This window comes from Chenopodium album, chromosome 17 (assembly GCF_948465745.1).
Source record: "Chenopodium album chromosome 17, dcCheAlbu1.1, whole genome shotgun sequence".
Classification (NCBI taxonomy): Eukaryota; Viridiplantae; Streptophyta; class Magnoliopsida; order Caryophyllales; family Amaranthaceae; genus Chenopodium; species Chenopodium album.
This window is the reverse complement of record NC_137850.1, coordinates 13,888,375-13,905,879: the sequence shown is the minus strand read 5'-3', so window position 1 is coordinate 13,905,879 and position 17,505 is coordinate 13,888,375. Positions and strand designations below refer to the sequence as shown.

At 39.6% G+C, this 17,505-nt stretch overlaps 1 non-coding gene across 1 annotated transcript; it reads left to right on the top strand.

The window, feature by feature from the left end:
* The first annotated feature begins 1,398 nt into the window (after positions 1-1,398).
* Positions 1,399-1,504, top strand: LOC145590429 (small nucleolar RNA R71). The gene has a single exon (XR_014102029.1). It is a non-coding gene; the product is annotated as a small nucleolar RNA R71 (small nucleolar RNA).
* The last annotated feature ends 16,001 nt before the right edge of the window (positions 1,505-17,505 follow it).

Below are 17,505 nucleotides of genomic sequence, written 5' to 3'. Positions count from 1 at the left end.
ATGCAAATTCTTAATGACTTCCAAAAACTTCCCAAATTGGGCATCAAGTTTAGCTCTCACAAATCGTTGTGGAAATGGTAGCTTCTCCTCTCTAGGTTGGCGATTTAGGGGCAAGGGGTTGGCTTCTTTTTCCTTTGGCACCTCAACATCTTTTTCCTTTTCAACACTCAATGGCTCATTGGTTTTTTCACCCTCATTCTCTAACTCCACCTCTTCTTGGGGTTCTTCCTAAACTAAAGGGTCACTCCCTACTACCTTCCCACTCCTAGTTGTCCGGCATACAAAGGTTTTGGGTTGACTCCTTGACTTGGAATGTGAGAAGAAGAAGAAGAAGAAGAAGAAGAAGGGGATGAATTAGATGCAAGTTGAGCAATTTGGGTCTCAAGCATTTTCATGTGAGCATTGGTGCGTTTTTGGGCCTCTTCATGTTTCTTTTGATCCTCCTCACACATTTTCAATAGAGCATCTAATTTAGCCATCACGGGATCATTTGGAGGGGCTTCAAGTTGAAGAGGTTGTTGAGGTGGAGGAAGTTGGGGTTGATGGAAACCCGGAGGCCTATTAGTTTGGGCATAGTTAGAAACATATTGACCCCTATTGCCTCCGGTGCCTTGGTTAGGAACATTGCTTTGTTGATTATTTCCCATGTTACCTTGATCACCAAAATTTTGATTTTGATGGTCATGGTATCAGGAATTAGGTTGTTGGTTTTAATTACCATACCCCCTTTGGTTAGAGTAGTCTCTTCCATTGAAATTGGAAGGGCCTCCCCCACCATGGTATTTGTTATCATAACCACCACCACTTTGGTTCCAACCACGGTTTCCACCTTGATTCCAATTCCCCATTTGATTGGAGTTTGGCCTCAAGTTCCCTACATTCCCCATTCTAGGAGCAAAATTCATAGCATTGACATTTTCCATATTTTCATCATGTTCATGGGAAAGGGGTTGAACTTCACAAGCATATACACAATGGGAGGTATCATGATCATAGGTTTCACAATTAGAACAAAACATGCATCCTTGGGGCATTGTATTGTAAGAAGAGGAGGAGGAAGTATCCATACCATTGCCTCCCTTGGTTGAAGGGAAGGTATTACCGTGAGGATTGGACCTTTCTTTCATCAATTCATCCATTTGCTTGGTCATTTTTGAGATTTGGGTAGAGAGGTTGTTGATTGCGTTGGCTTGCTCCAATGCATAAACACCCTTACTAGAAGTAGCATCCCTTTCTCCTTCATACCAATCATCATAGTGCTTTGCGGCCTCCTCTATAATACACTCCAATTCATCCTCTCCTTTGTTCATGATTGGACCGCCGGCCGCGGCGTCTAGGCTTGTTCTTCCTTGAGGTATGAGACCTCCATAGAAAGTGTGAATGAGTTGATACTTGGGTATCCCATGGTGCGGGCATTAACGTTGAAGCTCTTTGTATCGTTCCCATGCCGCACTTAGAGACTCACCACTCTTTTGGCGAAAACCTTGAATCAAAGACCGAGCCTCGGCGGTCTTCCTATGGTTATAAAACCTCCTCAAGAAAGCCGTAGTCACTTGGTCCCATGTTGTGAGAGAATTAGGGGGCACCTCCTTCTCTAGCCATTCTAGACCTCTCCCAATTAGTGAAAATGGAAACATCTTGAGGCGAATATATTCTTGAGTCACTCTATTGGCCTTTATTGTGTCACAATATTTCTCAAACTCTTTTAAGTGCTCATGAGGACTCTCAAACTTTCCTCTCAATCAAAGCAATCAAATTAGGCTTGATCTCAAAATTGTTGGCTTGAGCAGTAGGAGTTAGGATCCCACTTTGTGCTCTAAAGGCTTCGGGAGCCCCAAGACGACTCAAAGGCGTATTCTCTCCCATTTAGGACCTTCTTCACTCTCGAACTTATAGGTTGAGAAAGGGTTGATTTCCGGACTCGATGATGAGTTAGGGCTATCTAATTCTTCACTTGAGGGTGAAGAGGGTGGAGTATCTTCTAATTCTCTTACTTCTCTCGTCGGGGTGTGAGAATTTCTACACCTTGCTCTTGCTTCTCTTCGAAGTATGGACAAAGACCTCTCTAGCTCTGGATCGATGGGAATCAAAGATCTTCAGCGGGTTCGTCCTCTGTTGATACAACAAAGCTAAGAAGAACGTAAGCACTGACAAGTAACAAAAGTAGCAAACACTAACAAATAAAAGATGAGATAGTCTCAAACAAGCAATGAAATAGCAATGAAAGCTGATTCCCCGGCAACGGCGCCAATTTGATAAAGAAATAATTGCGTCGCTAGAAAACTACACCTAAATCAAATACAATTTATAACACTCGACTTATCCTAATACAAGTATATGGCAAGAAGAGGGGTCGAACCATAGGGAGAAGCACATAAACACCGCATTCATCACTAGACTTTAAGTCATCTCGGGACAAAGGATAGGAATGACTAAGAGATTAAACTAAAGATAAAACGAGTTAAAATCAATATAACTAAACACCAAGGAAGATGGGTAGATGTAGATGTCGCTTGATCATGCAATAACATAAAAGCAAATCAATAGTGAACTAAACATGCATGAATATCGATATAAGGTTCAATCTAACCGCCTTCCGGGGTTAATCGGTTTCTCCTAACATAGCCTCTATGTTTCCACACTAGAACCATATATTGGGAGGTGCAATCAAAGAACAATCGATAGAAATGAACCTTAACTAAGTCAAATTCCGTTCCTTGTTAGCAAAGATTCACCTTTAATCAACTAACAATGTGCACTTGCAAGAAGATCAAAGAATATCAAGTATGCAAAGATTTTAATCACAATTAACTTAATCTCAATATTAAAAGCATGAACAATTAGTAAGTACACCATCCCTACACCCTTGTCTAAGAGACTACTCACAAATCATGTTGAGAACAATATCAATCATCAAATGAATAAGCATCAACATGATTAATAAGCAAAGAAGGAAAATCAAAGTAAACAAGCAAAATTAAATGCAAAAGTAAAGAGAAAGAGTAATAGATTGCTCATTAATTGAAGTTAAAAATCTACAAAAGATTAAACAAGCTTGTTCTTCAAAATCCAAGTTCATCAATGAAGAAATCCACACTTTCTCTCTCTACCAAATGAAGACTAATAGTGTTTCTCTCTCTAGATTAAGCTAAAACTTGTGTAGAAAATTAAAACTAAGTTTTTCTAATTACATCAAAACGTTCTAAAATGGGACTTATATAGTCCGTACAGTGCCAGCTGAAATAGAGGAGTGGTCCGACCGAACACTAGGAAGGTTCGGCCGGACTACAGGGTAAGTTCTGCCGAACCATGGGTAGGTTCGGTCGAACCTTCCTGATCCTGGTCTGGTCGAACTTTTGAGGTTTGACCACTCCTGCAAAATTGCCAAATTGCTTCTTGACTCTGCCTCGACGTTCGGCCAGACCACTGAGCAGGTTCGGCCATACCCTGGTTCGGCCACACCTTCAGGAGGTTCGGCCGAACCTCTTCTGAATCTTGCTTCCTTCAGCTTTTCTTGAGCTTAGCTTCCTCCTCTTGAAAACCCCGATGGTTCCTACAAAGCATAAGCATGGAAATCAAAGTAAAGAGTAGGAAAAAGGGGCAAAATCTAGGAAAGAAGATGCATAAAGGGAAAGGGAACTAAGTGCAAAGAAAAGGATGCAAACAAGCCGCAAATGTGCAAAAATGACCATCAAAATGAACCTTAATCGTGACATTAATGCCACTCATCAAGGGTCTGCGCGCAGGCACCACCTATGATGCGCGCGCGCACCCCTGCTGGTGCTCGTGGCCTTGCCTCGTTCGCTTGCTCGATCAACCTCCGCGCTCCTGAGCATCCCTATCAGTGGTGCACTCGAGGCGATGCTCGTGAGAAGGGCAGCTCCTTTATCTTTCAAGCATTTGAACACTTTGAGCCAAAGCATTGCTTCCAAGGTCCTCATGGTAGCGGAGCTAGCTTGAATTGCGTGTTTGGATTCCCGAACATAGCTCCATGAACCTTCTTGAATGCGCTCGAGCTTCCTCCTTGATAATTAAACCTCGGGAAACTCAACACACCTACAAAACAAGTCAAAAAAATGGAGAAGCGAGAAAAGATAACCAAGAAATGAATAAAATAGAAAGAAAACCATCAAAAGGACACATTTCTCTAAACTCACACACAAACGCACAAAACAAGCATTATTATGCAAAATCACGACATAAAAGACTAAAAATGATCATAAAACTACAAAAAAAAAACCTAGCCTAAAAGTGCCATAAATGACACTCATCAAATTCCCCCAAGCCAAACCTTTGCTCGTCCTCGAGCAAAACAAAATCAAGCTTAAAGGAAAATGATGACATTATTTAGGCAAGCAAGAAATGAGAAAGACTAGAGAATAAAAGAATGTACACTGACTCACTTTCTAGGAATCACGGTCAATTTTAGCAACAATTGACAAGCCATTTAAACCTCTAGATCGCTCTAGAGGACGAGTAATGCTCTCTTAAAGGTTTCCTAAGAGATTAACCCATAACTCTTAAGTAAAAGGGAGGCAAAACAATAAAAGGGAAAAGAGAAAATTAAAACTTGAAAGGAAAAGAGGCGCTTATACAATGGACTTTTGCACATGATCAAAACACGAGAGGATATCAAACTTTCTAAAACAACAAAGGTAAGCACGTTCTAAGATATCGAGGGTTGATTGAAACATAGGACATGCTAAGTATAGAGAACTACCAAAACGCAATTCACTTTCATCTAAAAATAATTTTTAGCACATTTTCCCAATTTGCTTCAAATCTTCTTTTAGCAAGCATCTCTATAGTTCCTCGAAGGAACCGGAAAAACAATAGATTTGAGGTTTTCTCGAAATCTTGACCTTGCATCCCCTCTCCTTAGGCTTTAACTCATAATGCCCTCCCCCTATATGCGACTCAACCTCTAGGTCAAAAGGGCTTTCCCAAAGGTTGTAATGTAAGGGCAAAAGGGTGAGGGTAGGCTTAAAATTTAGAATTTGTGGTATTCCTAATTGGTGAAGCAAAAGGGTGATCAAACCTTCTCCTCATAACCAAGTAATCACCAAACAAAAACAAACTAATACCCCCAAGCTTATTCAAAGCTATAACAACAATCATATATATAAAAAGCGTAAAATGCTTCCCCCCAAGCTTGAACAAAACATTGTCCACAATGCGTAAGATAGGAAGAAGCATTTACAATAAAATGTTTTTGAACGTTTTCATTTTTCACTTTTTTTACCAAATTTTTGCCAAAGCTTTTTGAATTTGCTTTTCTTTTTCTCATTTTTTCAATTTGTCATTTTTCACTTTATTCATTGTCCTCGCCTCTTTTAACTATGGACGGCTATACAACTTTGCATTTGAATGTCCTTTCCTTTTTTAACTTTGGACGGCTTTGTCATTTATTCACTTGCCATTATTTACAAGAAATACAAAACACGAGCTTGCTTACAAATAAGAACTATTGAGTAATTAGGTTTTGATGATTATAAACTAATGATGATAATCTATCTAACATGTTTGTTTAGTTGTGCATAGAAAGAACAAGTTATGCTTGGAACAGGGTAAAAGGAACCTGATGAGTAATGACAGGTATATATCAAGAACTTAAGCAATATAGGATTAGCTATAAAGGAACAAGAACAATGATCAGTGTTATGGTTGATAAGTATGATGATGGCTAAGGAACCATGAAGGTAACTATGTAAATAGGTGTTTGCATATGTTAGCTTCACGAGGTAAGTATCCTATGCATATATAGGTCATGTATGTGTAGGAGTCTTTTAATTTAGTATAGTTTTCTAGTTTGCTAGCTCTAGCTTAGTTTGGTTTTGTTTTAGTTTACTTTATTATTTTTATAAATAAAAATAAACTTCTGTTTTATTCTGTTATCCTCAGAAGTTTGCTCAGTTTGTCATCATCAAAAAGGGGGAAATTGTTGACCCTGATTAGGTCTTGATGATGATGTTAATGATTGAGCAAACTTCTATCTAATAAGAGTCTTTTAGGGTTTTGATGTTTGCAGGATAAGTAATTTCTGGGAGTTGAAATGAGGACTGAAATAGAGGAACCTTAGAAGACTAAGGATGACAAGTAAAGCAAAAGAAGAGTTCTAGAAATGGAACTTCAAGATGTTCCCTGACAGGAACATATCAACGGGTTGTAATGACCTGGTTTCGGTGTAATGTTGGGGCAAAGGTGTGTCCTGACAGGAACATATCAGCGGGTTGTAATGACCTGGTTCCGGTGTAATGCTGGGGCAAAACCTGAGATCCAGAATACATCAAGACTACAGGATTCCATAACAAGAGTCTCAGATAAGCAACATGAAGACGGAGAAATAGAAGTATATTGCTCTAGGATTCATGTAAGTATGTTGGACATAAAAGTCGGTCTGGAAAAAGTTTATATATAACCAAGGTGAACTCCAGACAGTCAATTAAATTAGAGTTACTGACTTGTCAGGAACTCAGAGACTGTCAGAGTTCCGAACCTAATAGGAACTTAAGTATGCACGTCTTCAAAAGTCGGTTTTAATGATATATATATTTACCTAATACGTGCATATCTTTTAGGGATTTTGTTTTACTGAATAAAGATATTTATTTTCTAATAAATCCCTTTTGAAAAAAGATAAGTTTGTTTAAAAAGTATTTTTAAACAAGAAGATAAGATTGGAATAAAATCTGATTTTATGTTAATTATATCTTTATTATTAACGACAGATTTTATTCTTAACAAAAATATATATTTTCAAAAAACTTATTTTTAGAAAATATCTTTTAAACTTATCTTTTCGTAAAACCTATCTTTTTCAAGATGAAATGAATAATTCGAGTATACTATAAATATGCTCATATGTATTCATTCAAAGTTGGGGCTGACGAAGTATAGTGGTCATGCTTAATGGTTTTATCCTTTACCACGAAGCTAAGTTAGTCCTCCTAGTCAAAGTTCCTAACAGGTTTTGGTTACAGTACGTCCAGTGAGTTCCAGACAGATCTCGAGTGTCCAACATATTCGTTTTATCTCTTTATTCATATATATGTATTTAGACTTATTCAATGACATCTTGTAATGGGAAAAAGGGTTTGAGTATTTTGGGTATTGGGGAAGTTTGTGAATACTTGAAAATTCACATTTGAGTGTAGGAGTTTGAATTCTCTAAAATTCAAGTGGTAGCTGTGAGTGCACAATGAGTGAAAAGAACCTGAGTGTGTCTTGGGTCGAGTGAAAGGAACTTGAGTGTGCCTTGGGTCGGGTAGGATAGGTTCCTATCAGGTAGCAAGTGTCCTTGGTGGAACTTGTGAGAAAGGTCCGTGTATAATAGAATGTAACTAGGTGTTTCGCCCTATTATAGTGAAATGGTTGTGTTGAAAATCCCTTGGTGGGTTGAGCTTTTACTTCCAGTTGGGCCCTGGAAAGTTTCCTCGTAAAATCTGCTTTGCACTCTTTAAGTTCCTAAGTATAATATTTTTATATTCCGCGAAAAGGCACTAGGAACTTACTACAATTCACCCCCCCTCTTGTAGTATATAATCCGAAATAATAAGAACCAATATCCAAACTCATATACCACAATCTCCAAGAACATGATCATTTGCTTCACAAAAACCAAAAATGGAACAAAAAGAAACAAAAGGCTCAAAGTTCTAAAGATGTAGCTTGAAAAGAAGGGAAAAAGGCTCAAATGGTTAGCAAGTAGGCAAATGTAAACCCAAGAACTAAAAATAAAGAAGGTTATCCTAGAAAATAAAAATTACCACCCCGAAAAGATGCCTTTGTCCTCCCTAAAAGGTTCAGTCTCGTGTTTGAGAATTATGAGTCAAGATTCAAGATTAGGTCCACAATAGTCAAGGATCTATGCCACTCATGCAAGGGATTGTAGAAGGCTTGAAAACTATGAAACCTCACAAGGATGTGGCAAAAACTCACTAAAAGCTACAAATTCACCAAAGGGGAACGATTACGAGTTTTCAAAAACAAAAGAATACGGCTTCAAGGTCCTTATAGTTTTAAACGACTACCTTAGCATGTTCTATCCCAGAGTCAACCAAAGATACTCTCAAACCATGCAAACCATTATTTTTAGGAAGAATGATAGCCAATGTGCAAGTCCAAGTGGTTTGTGAGTCCAAAGCAAAAGCAAAACTATTAAGAAAGAAAAGCAATGCCTCAAAACATGTTATTTTTATTTACAAAAGATTTTTGTGATATTTGTTTTTTTCAAAGGAAAGGAAGGTAGAAGAAAAGAGATAAAGGAAACAAAAAGAAAAATAAAAACCATAAGGAAATAGAAAAGGAGGAAAAAGAAATAAAATGAAAAATAGAAAAGCAAAGGAGAAATAGAAATGCATCGAGGAAGTGAGCCAACACAATAAATCCCAATCGACAAACAAGTGAACATTCGGCCACAACGCCAATGTTCCCAAACACACTAAGGTGTTAAAAGGCAAACATCCTCGAACCGTTCAACTTCTCCTAATCTAAACCTAAACTAAGCATCCAAGAAAAGAAAATAAAAAGAACAAGATTAGAAGGATCTCACCGGGCGTCAAAGTTATGCTACATCAAACAAGGTGAAAGAGAACCTTAATGAAGCACCAATATCCAAAGCATAAGCGACGAAGCAAGGTGAGAAAGAAAATAGACTATATACAAAGAAAATTGTTAGTAACTTCAATACAAAATAAAAGAAAGAAATAAAAGAGAAAACGTATGCAAATAACGGAAAAAAACAATATATGATAGCATCAAGAATAGGGTCAAGTAACGAAATAAAGAAACAGAATCATTAGATAGAAGCAGAGTCAGGAAACAAGATATCAAACAATCATCATCAGGAAGTATAATCATAAGGAAGCAGAGATACACAGCAAACAACAATCAGTGAAACGAACAATAATACCAAGAACAGGACAGAGAAATCATCAAAAGTACATCATCATCATCATTAGAGGAGCAAGAGATACACAGTGATCAATACCAAAAGTAAAAGAGACCGAGAGTGAACTACGAAAGCGAAGAGGGGAATAGTGAAGCACACAAACAACATAAATCACCCCGAAGCTCGAAATGAACTACCCCCCAAACTCTAAACCTAATAACATATAGGCAAAAGAGAACATCATATAAAGCACATAAGAGAGGGGAGTAGCCACAATAGTCTCCATCCGCACTATGGTAAGGGGTAGAGTGAGAACTCCCCTCACCGGTCTCTAAGACATGAACCAAGCTAGCCATTTCACTCACCTCTATAGGAGCTTTTCCCCTTAACCTCCCCTCCCTCCTAGCACGGTCTATCGCGAAAAAGTGAGACCAATCATCCGAAACCGGCTCACCCGATAATCCCCACCTACCAAAAGTCTCAGGGTTTGGGAAAGGTATAGGGTTCGCGGGATCATAAGTATAATCGCAACCATCGAGCCGCTCATAGTCGAAAGTGGCCAGGGTGGTGCCAACAATAGCTCTGGGATGGATATGAGGACCCTCCCAATAGGGATAACAAGGTCTAGGTCCGATGGATGGGTCAAAGGGTTCCCATTGAGGGATAGGTCCTTGGTGGACCGGGAGGTATGGGTATTCCAAGTAAGGTTCAATCTCCTCCCTCCTCACATGGTAGTCATACAATTTATTAGCATGAAAATCATAGCCAAGAGAAGAATCACACCCCAAAGGCATGGAAAACAAGACATTAGTGATGGAATCTAACTTGGCATGAATAGTAGATAAATCAAATGTAAAAGAAGAAGTAGAATGAGGGATAGGAGTACCTCCCCGTTCAACCGGGAGTAAAGCTTGGAAATCCGTCGAGAAGGCATCACTGGAGGCGGTTCTTGCATGATTAGTCTTCTCCGAAGAGAGGGGTCGATGTTGCATCTTGGACGTCTCCAAGTCAATGAATCAGTTTTCGTCTTACGGTTTGTAGCCTCCTTGCTCGGAATCAATAACCAATCCTTCACTCGGGATACTTTTCATATGAAAGTATTATGCTTCTTGGTACGATCAATGAATTTTTTGTTTACAAGGGAGTAAACATTGAGGAAATGAGAAGGTGTCCTCTCCCGAGGGTCGACTATCGGAAGGAGCTCGCATAGCAAATGTTTATATGAGTCATTGAGGCAAAGTGCGAGGATAGAGATCATGCCTCCAATTTGGATGCTCCCTGAAAGTGAAACACCGTCTCGGATGTCTAGAAATCGATTGATCAAATAGTGAGTGAAATCTACAAGCTCGATCTCATGCGACTCTTGGTCGGCAATCCATAGCTAACAAAGTTCCTCACGGGAAATAGCTCCCAAAGAGTCTTTAGAGCATAGGGCATAGGTGAGAATACGATTAAAGTATCTCATTGCCGAATGAACGATCGATGCGGCCTTGGAAGTTTTAGGCTCATATTTCCCTTCATCAGAGATACGCGGCCACCACTTGAGTTCATCATACCCATGGTCACAAGCCATTTTACCATTGGCCGGACAGATAAGATGGTCTTCATCGACGGCCAAAGGAAACCGGAAGTAAGAACAAAGTTGTGACTCCGACAACCGATGATCATTGTTGAAAAGTTGAAAGGTCAAAGTTCTTGAAGAGTCACCACTTGTCTCTCGAACCACTTCTAGGGAAGATAGAAACTTATACGTCACCCTAGCATAGGTAGGAGCACTCAAATCCAAGAACTCTAAGAGACCAAGGTTCTTGGCGGGGTAGCGAACGTCATCATCAATTCCAAGTAGCTTGGTAGTTGCTTGATCATAGAATCTTGTCGGCTTAAGCTTCCTCTTGGTAAGTTGCTTGAACCTATCCCAATGCATTTCTTTAGAGAATTCAATGCCATACGTTTCTACCACCTCGGGTGCGCACCAAGGGGGTCAGAGCTTTGCTTAAACTTGATCTAGCACGCTTCTTATGACTAATAGGGGCCATCTACAAGAAGCAAAGCAATTCATGAGCAATTCATTTACAATTATTGGTGTTCAAGAATATTCATAAGAAATTGCTCAAGAATCAAGCACAAATATAATTCAATCAAAAATGAAAAAGAAATGGTCACACATGAACTATGCCATGAATATAGAAACATAATCTTGAAATAACTAGTCATGAAGTAAAGGAAAATTGGACACAAGAGAACAAATCATGAATTATTATGAGCAAATTAATCCCAAAACATTGAATTATCTAAGAAATGAAACTATCATAGAGAATACCCATGAGAGAGAAAATGACCGACAATGGTGAATCAAGGATTCAAGCAAGGTATACAAATTCATCATGAAAAAGCTTCAATTTAACATCCAATAATATCATTCAACACAAAATACAAGCTAAAAGAACCAACAATGGAGTTCTACCATGAAAGAAAAAACAAGGGTTTCAAGCTTCAAAAATAAGGAAGAAGATGACTAGAGAATGAGAAATTATACCTCAATGAAGCTATTAATCACTTGAAAATTGCACAATTTGAAGAATATAGAATAATTAGAACACCCAAAGTCAAGTTCCAAGCACCAAAACAAAACCTTCAAAAGTCGAATTTGAGCCCAAAATTTCGAATTCCAATTCGAAAATTTCAAATTTTTTGTTTTTGAAAAGATTTGATTATGGTTTACTGTAATTTGTGAATAAATGAAATTAAAAAGGTGTATTTGTGTGAATTTGCAAGGGTTATGAAGGGTTTGAAAAGAGAAGAGTGAGTGGTGGAATAAGGGGGAGGTCAGGGAGAGAGAAAATGGAGTGAAAAGGGGGGTTTGGGAGAAGAGGGGGACGAAAAAGGGAGGCGAGGCTTTGGCTGGTGCCTGCCCGCAGCTGGGCTGGTGCGTGCGCACTTGCTACGGCGGGGGGGAAATTTTTGCTCAGAACTCTGACCTGCCTGGTGCGTGCGCGCAGCCTGGTGGTGCGTGCGCACCAGGTAGGGCCTTGGGGGGGCTGAAATTTGCCTTGAAACGCGCCAAAACAAGGCCAAGCTCTGACCCCCTTGGTGCGCACACGCAAGGAGGGTGGTACGTGCGCACCAGGAGGGTAAAGGGGGGGTTCAAAATTCGACCAAGTTTCATCAAAATGAGCTTAAATTTCTGAACCCTTTAGTGCGCGCGCAACCTATGATGCGTGCGCACCAAAAGGAAAATTTTCGCTCTTGAACATACTCTCGTGCTTGCGCTCTCATCGGTGCTAATGAGCGTCATGATCGAGTGCTTAAAAATCACACAAAAAAATAGTTCGAAAATCACTCGATCATAAATAAAAATTCATGAAAAATCAAACACGAGAGCATGTATCCCCAACAAACTCCATCACCTAAGTTGAACCAAACCTTAAGAAACCTTGAACTAATCACCGAAATAGTTGGAAATCATCATTGATCCAATCTCATGGTACCTAAATCAAGAAAACAAAGAAAAATAAGAAAAGTTCTCAAAAATAAAAGAAATATAGAGAATTGAAAAATCAAAAGAAAAGGGTTAGAAAACCGGGTTGCCTCCCGGGAAGCGCTTGTTTAACGTCATAGCTCGACGTTCTCCACCTATTAAGGTGGTTGTCGGAGAAGCAATATATGAATAAGGCCAACAAAAGCACCATCGAAATACTTCTTGAGCCGATGGCCATTGACCTTAAATGGAGATAAAGAATCCATCATTGAAATCTCTACAACACCACTAGGAAAGACATTGTTAACCAAGTAAGGACTGCTCCATCTTGACATGAGCTTTCCGGGAAACAACTTCATTTTCGAATTGTAGAGAAGAACTTTATCACCAACACAAAACTCTTTCTTCTCGATAACCTTATCATGAGTTTCCTTGGAACGAGCTTTGTAAATACTAGCACGATCATAATCATCAAATCGAAGCTCCTCTAGCTCATGAAGATCTAACCACCTTTTCTCCCTCGCACTTGCCAAATCAAAGTTTATCTTCTTGATTTCCCACAAAGCACGGTGTTAGAGCTCTACCGAGAAATGGCATGATTTGCCATAGACTAGGAGGTATGGAGTGGTACATATAGGTGTCTTGAAAGTCGTTCTATAGGCCCAAAGAGCATCATCCAACTTGTCCGACCAATCCTTCCTATTTCTCGCAACCGTCTTTTCAGGAATTAACTTGATTTGACGATTGGAAACCTCGACTTGGCCGCTTGTTTGAGGATGATATGGAAGGCCAAATCGTTAATGAACTCCATGCTTTCGCAACATCTTTTGAAAGGCATTGTGAATAAAATGAGAACCATTATCCCTTATCACTGCCTTTGGTGCACCAAACCTTGGAAAAATGACCTTCTTGAATAACTTCATTACCACCTTGTGGTCATTACTTGGGGAAGGAATGGCCTCAACCCATTTAGACACGTAATCTACCGCCATAAGGATATATTGATTTCCAAAAGATGAGGGAAACGGTCCCATGAAATCAATTCCCCATACATCAAATACCTCCAACTCAAGGATAGGTTGTTGAGGCATCTCATTTCGCTTGGAGATATTCTCAACTCGTTGACAACGATCACATGTCTTAACAAAACCCCATGAATCCTTGAAGAGATGCGGCCACCATAAACCGCTTTGAAGAATCTTAGTGGCGGTTTTAGAAACACCCATATGGCCACCACTCAGATCCGAGTGGCACATCTTCAAAACATCTTCATTTGGAACACAACGCCTAAGTAAGCCATTAACTCCTCCCTTGTACAAGATGGGATCATCCCACACATAGTGTTTTGCCTCTCTCTTGAGCTTCATTCGTTGATTCTTAGAAAAGGAAGGTGGAAACTCTCCACATGCAAGAAAGTTCACTAAGTCGGCGAACCATGGGAGCTCTTTTTCCTCAATAGCATATAAAAAGTCATCAAGCATTCTATTCTCAATTGGAGAACCATCATCATGAATTTGAGAATCCTCAAGGCGAGAGAGATGATCCACAACAACATTTTCTGCTCCACTCTTATTCCTAATCTCAATATCAAAAGTTTGAAGTTCGAGCACACACCGGATTAACCTAGGCTTGGACTCTTTCTTGGCAAAAATATACTTGAGAGCCGCATGATCCGTGAAGACAATGGTCTTGGAACCCAACAAATAACAACGGAACTTTTCAAAAGCATGAACAATAGCCAAAAACTCCTTTTCCGTTGTGGTGCAATTTCTTTGAGCACCATTTAGAGTCTTGGACATATAATAGATCACATGTAGCTTCTTTTCCACTCTTTGACCCAAGACACCTCCAATTACCAAATCGCTTGCATCACACATCAACTCAAAAGGTAAATCCCATCTTGGGGCTTGAACAATAGGAGTAGAGATTAGAGCCATCTTCAACTTATTGAATGCGTCCAAACACTTATCATCAAATACAAACTCGGCATCCTTTTAATGAAGATCATTGAGGGGATTTGCAGTGAGCGATAAATCCTTGATAAATCTTCTATAAAACCCGGCATATCCTAAGAAAGATCGCACTCCTTCTATAAAACCTCAATTTTTGCTTTATCCACCTCTATCCCCTTGTGAGAAATTTTATGGACAAGGACTATTACTTCCTCCACCATGAAATGACACTTCTCCCAATTCAAAACCAAGTTCACCTTCTCACACCTTGCCAAACATTTCTCAAGGTTTTCAAGACATGCCTCAAATGAAACACCTCCTACGGAGAAATCACCCATAAACACTTCCATCTCCTCCTCCAACATATCTCCAAATATACTCATCACGCTTCTTTGAAATGTTACGGGAGCATTACAAAGGCCAAACGGCATTCTCCTATATGCAAATGTACCATATGGACAAGTGAAGGTTGTTTTCTCTTGGTCATCCGGTTGGATAAGGATTTGGAAAAATCCCGAATAACCATCAAGAAAACAATAGAACTTGTGCCTCGTTAGTCTCTCAAGCATTTGATCAATGAAAGGAAGGGGGAAATGATCTTTCTTGGTGGACGTGTTTAGACGTATATATTCTATAAACATCCTCCATCCCGTGATCGTCCTCGTCGGAATGAGTTCACCTCTCTCATTCTCGACGACGGTCATGCGTCCCTTCTTTGGGACAACATGAACGGGGGAGACCCACCTAGAACTCGAGATGGGAAATATAATTCCCGCATCCAAAAGTTTGGTGATCTCCTTCTTCACTACCTCTCCCATTTTGGAATATAGCTTTCGTTATCTCTCAATAAAAGGTAGAGCCCCCTCCTCAAGGGTTATGTGATGTGAACATAAAGCGGGGCTTACACCTTTGAGGTCATCAATGGTATAACCCCAAAGCAATTTGGTGCTTTCTTAAAACATCACACAACTCTTGAGCTTGGCGCTCACTCAAAGAAGAGCTAACAATCACGGGATAGGTGGAGTTGGGTCCCAAGAATTCATACCTAAGGTGTGATGGAAGAGGTTTGAGCTCAACCATTGGAACACCTTTACCTTCCTTTGATGTAGCCACTTGCAACGCTTCTTGGCTAGAAATGCTCAAACACATTTGCTCTTCAACATCCTCAAGGCTTCCGTTGAGCACATCTTCATACAAAGCCGACTCCTTTCTAGGAGCACCTATCTTTTCCTTATTCAACAAAACATTCTCAAGAGCATCGTTAGAGGTGAGCAATTGCTCATGCATGAAAGACACAACAAGATCAAGAGAATCAACCAACATGCAATTTTCTAAAGAAGAACTTGGATACTTCATACTATCACCTCATCCCTTACTTTGAGTGAAATTTTAGCACTCTTAACATCTATCAAAGCACCCGAAGTAGAAAGGAATGGTCTCCCTAAAATGATAGGATGTTAGCATCTTCGTCCATCTCAAGCACCACAAAATCCACCAGAATAACAAATTTCCCAACCCTCAAAGGGACATCCTCTACCTTACCCTTAGGAAACTTAATTGACCTATCGACTAATTGCAAAGTGATATTAGTAGGTAAGAGTTCCCCTAACTAAAGTCTTTGGTGTACCGAATATGGCATAAGGCTAACTCTAGCTCCTAGGTCACACAAAGCATTCTTGATTTGCATTTTGTAAATGGCACAAGGGATGGAAAAGTTTTCGGGATCTTTTAGCTTAGGTGGCATCTTGTTCATTATGATTGCACTACAATTCTCGGTCAAGTTTACCGTCTCTACAACATCACAAGTCCTCCTACAGCTCAAAATGTCTTTGAGGAATTTTGCATAGTTGGGCATTTGGGTGACAACTTCGGTAAATGGTAGAGAAAGGTGAAGTTGCTTGAGCATGTCAATAAATCTTCCAAATTATTCATCTAACTTGTGTCTCATGAATTTTTGTGGATAAGGAAGCTTGGGTTTCACAATTTCTTTCTCCACTCTCACCTCACTAGGTTTCTCAATCTCAACCTCACTCAAAGATGCACCATCTCTCTCATCTTCTACCAAAACCTCTTTTGTGGCCTCTTTGGTCTCACTTTTCTTAGGAAAACTCTCCTCAAGAACCTTACCACTCCTTGTAACAATAGCATTGACCGGTCTCTTGGGATCTAGGCCTTGGGAAGGTAAAGAAGAAGGACTAGCATGGTATTTCAAAGCATTATCAAGTTTAGAAATTTGGTTTTCAAGCATCTTATTATGAGTCATCATTTCATTAAATTTCTTGTCACTTACGGCCATGTAAGTGCTCAACAACTTTCTTTGGTTTTTAATGATTTCTTCCAAATTGGTCCTATGAGAAGAAGAAGAGGATTGGACATAGAAATTATCATTTTTGGTCTTTGGAGCAAATCCGGGTGGGGGACCCCTTTGAGAGTTATTTTGAAAATTTCCCCTATTTTGATTGTTCCAATTACCTCTACCTTAATTATGATTACCATAATTTTGGTTTTTATTTTGGCTACTATAACCTTGGTTGTTATAGTTACCTCGGAATTTTGGTTCCCATGGTTCATATTACCACCACCTTGGTTGTAGTTGTCAAAATTGCCATGGTGGTTGTAATTTCTATTCCGTTGACCTTTTTTATTCTCAAACCTAGAATCATTATTGTTTGACACATAGTTCACATGCTCATTCACATTTCCATCTTGATCATCACAAACATCCATACATGCATGAGGGCAATTAGAAACATCATGATCATACGATCCACAATCATCACAAAACAAGCATCCACTAGGCATGTTACTAGAAGAGGGAGGGGGTTGAGAAATTAGAAGACATACCTCTCCCCTTAGATTGGGAGGGAAGACTTGAAACTTGGTAGGTAGCATTTTCCAACTTCGCCTTGATAGAGGACATCTCCTTCCCCAAGTTTGTCATTTGTGAGGATAGATTGTTGATTGCATTTAGATGATCAACCGAGTACACTGAAGAGCTACTCTTGCTAGTTGACTCTCTTTCTCCATCTTGCCAATCTCTATAATATCTCACTACGTCTTCAATTATGTCTACCACTTCCTCTTCCGTTTTGTTCATGATAGGACCTCCGGCTCCTCCATCTAAACATGATTTTCCTTGAGGACTAAGGCCTCCATAGAATATTTGAATAATTTGGTAAGTAGGA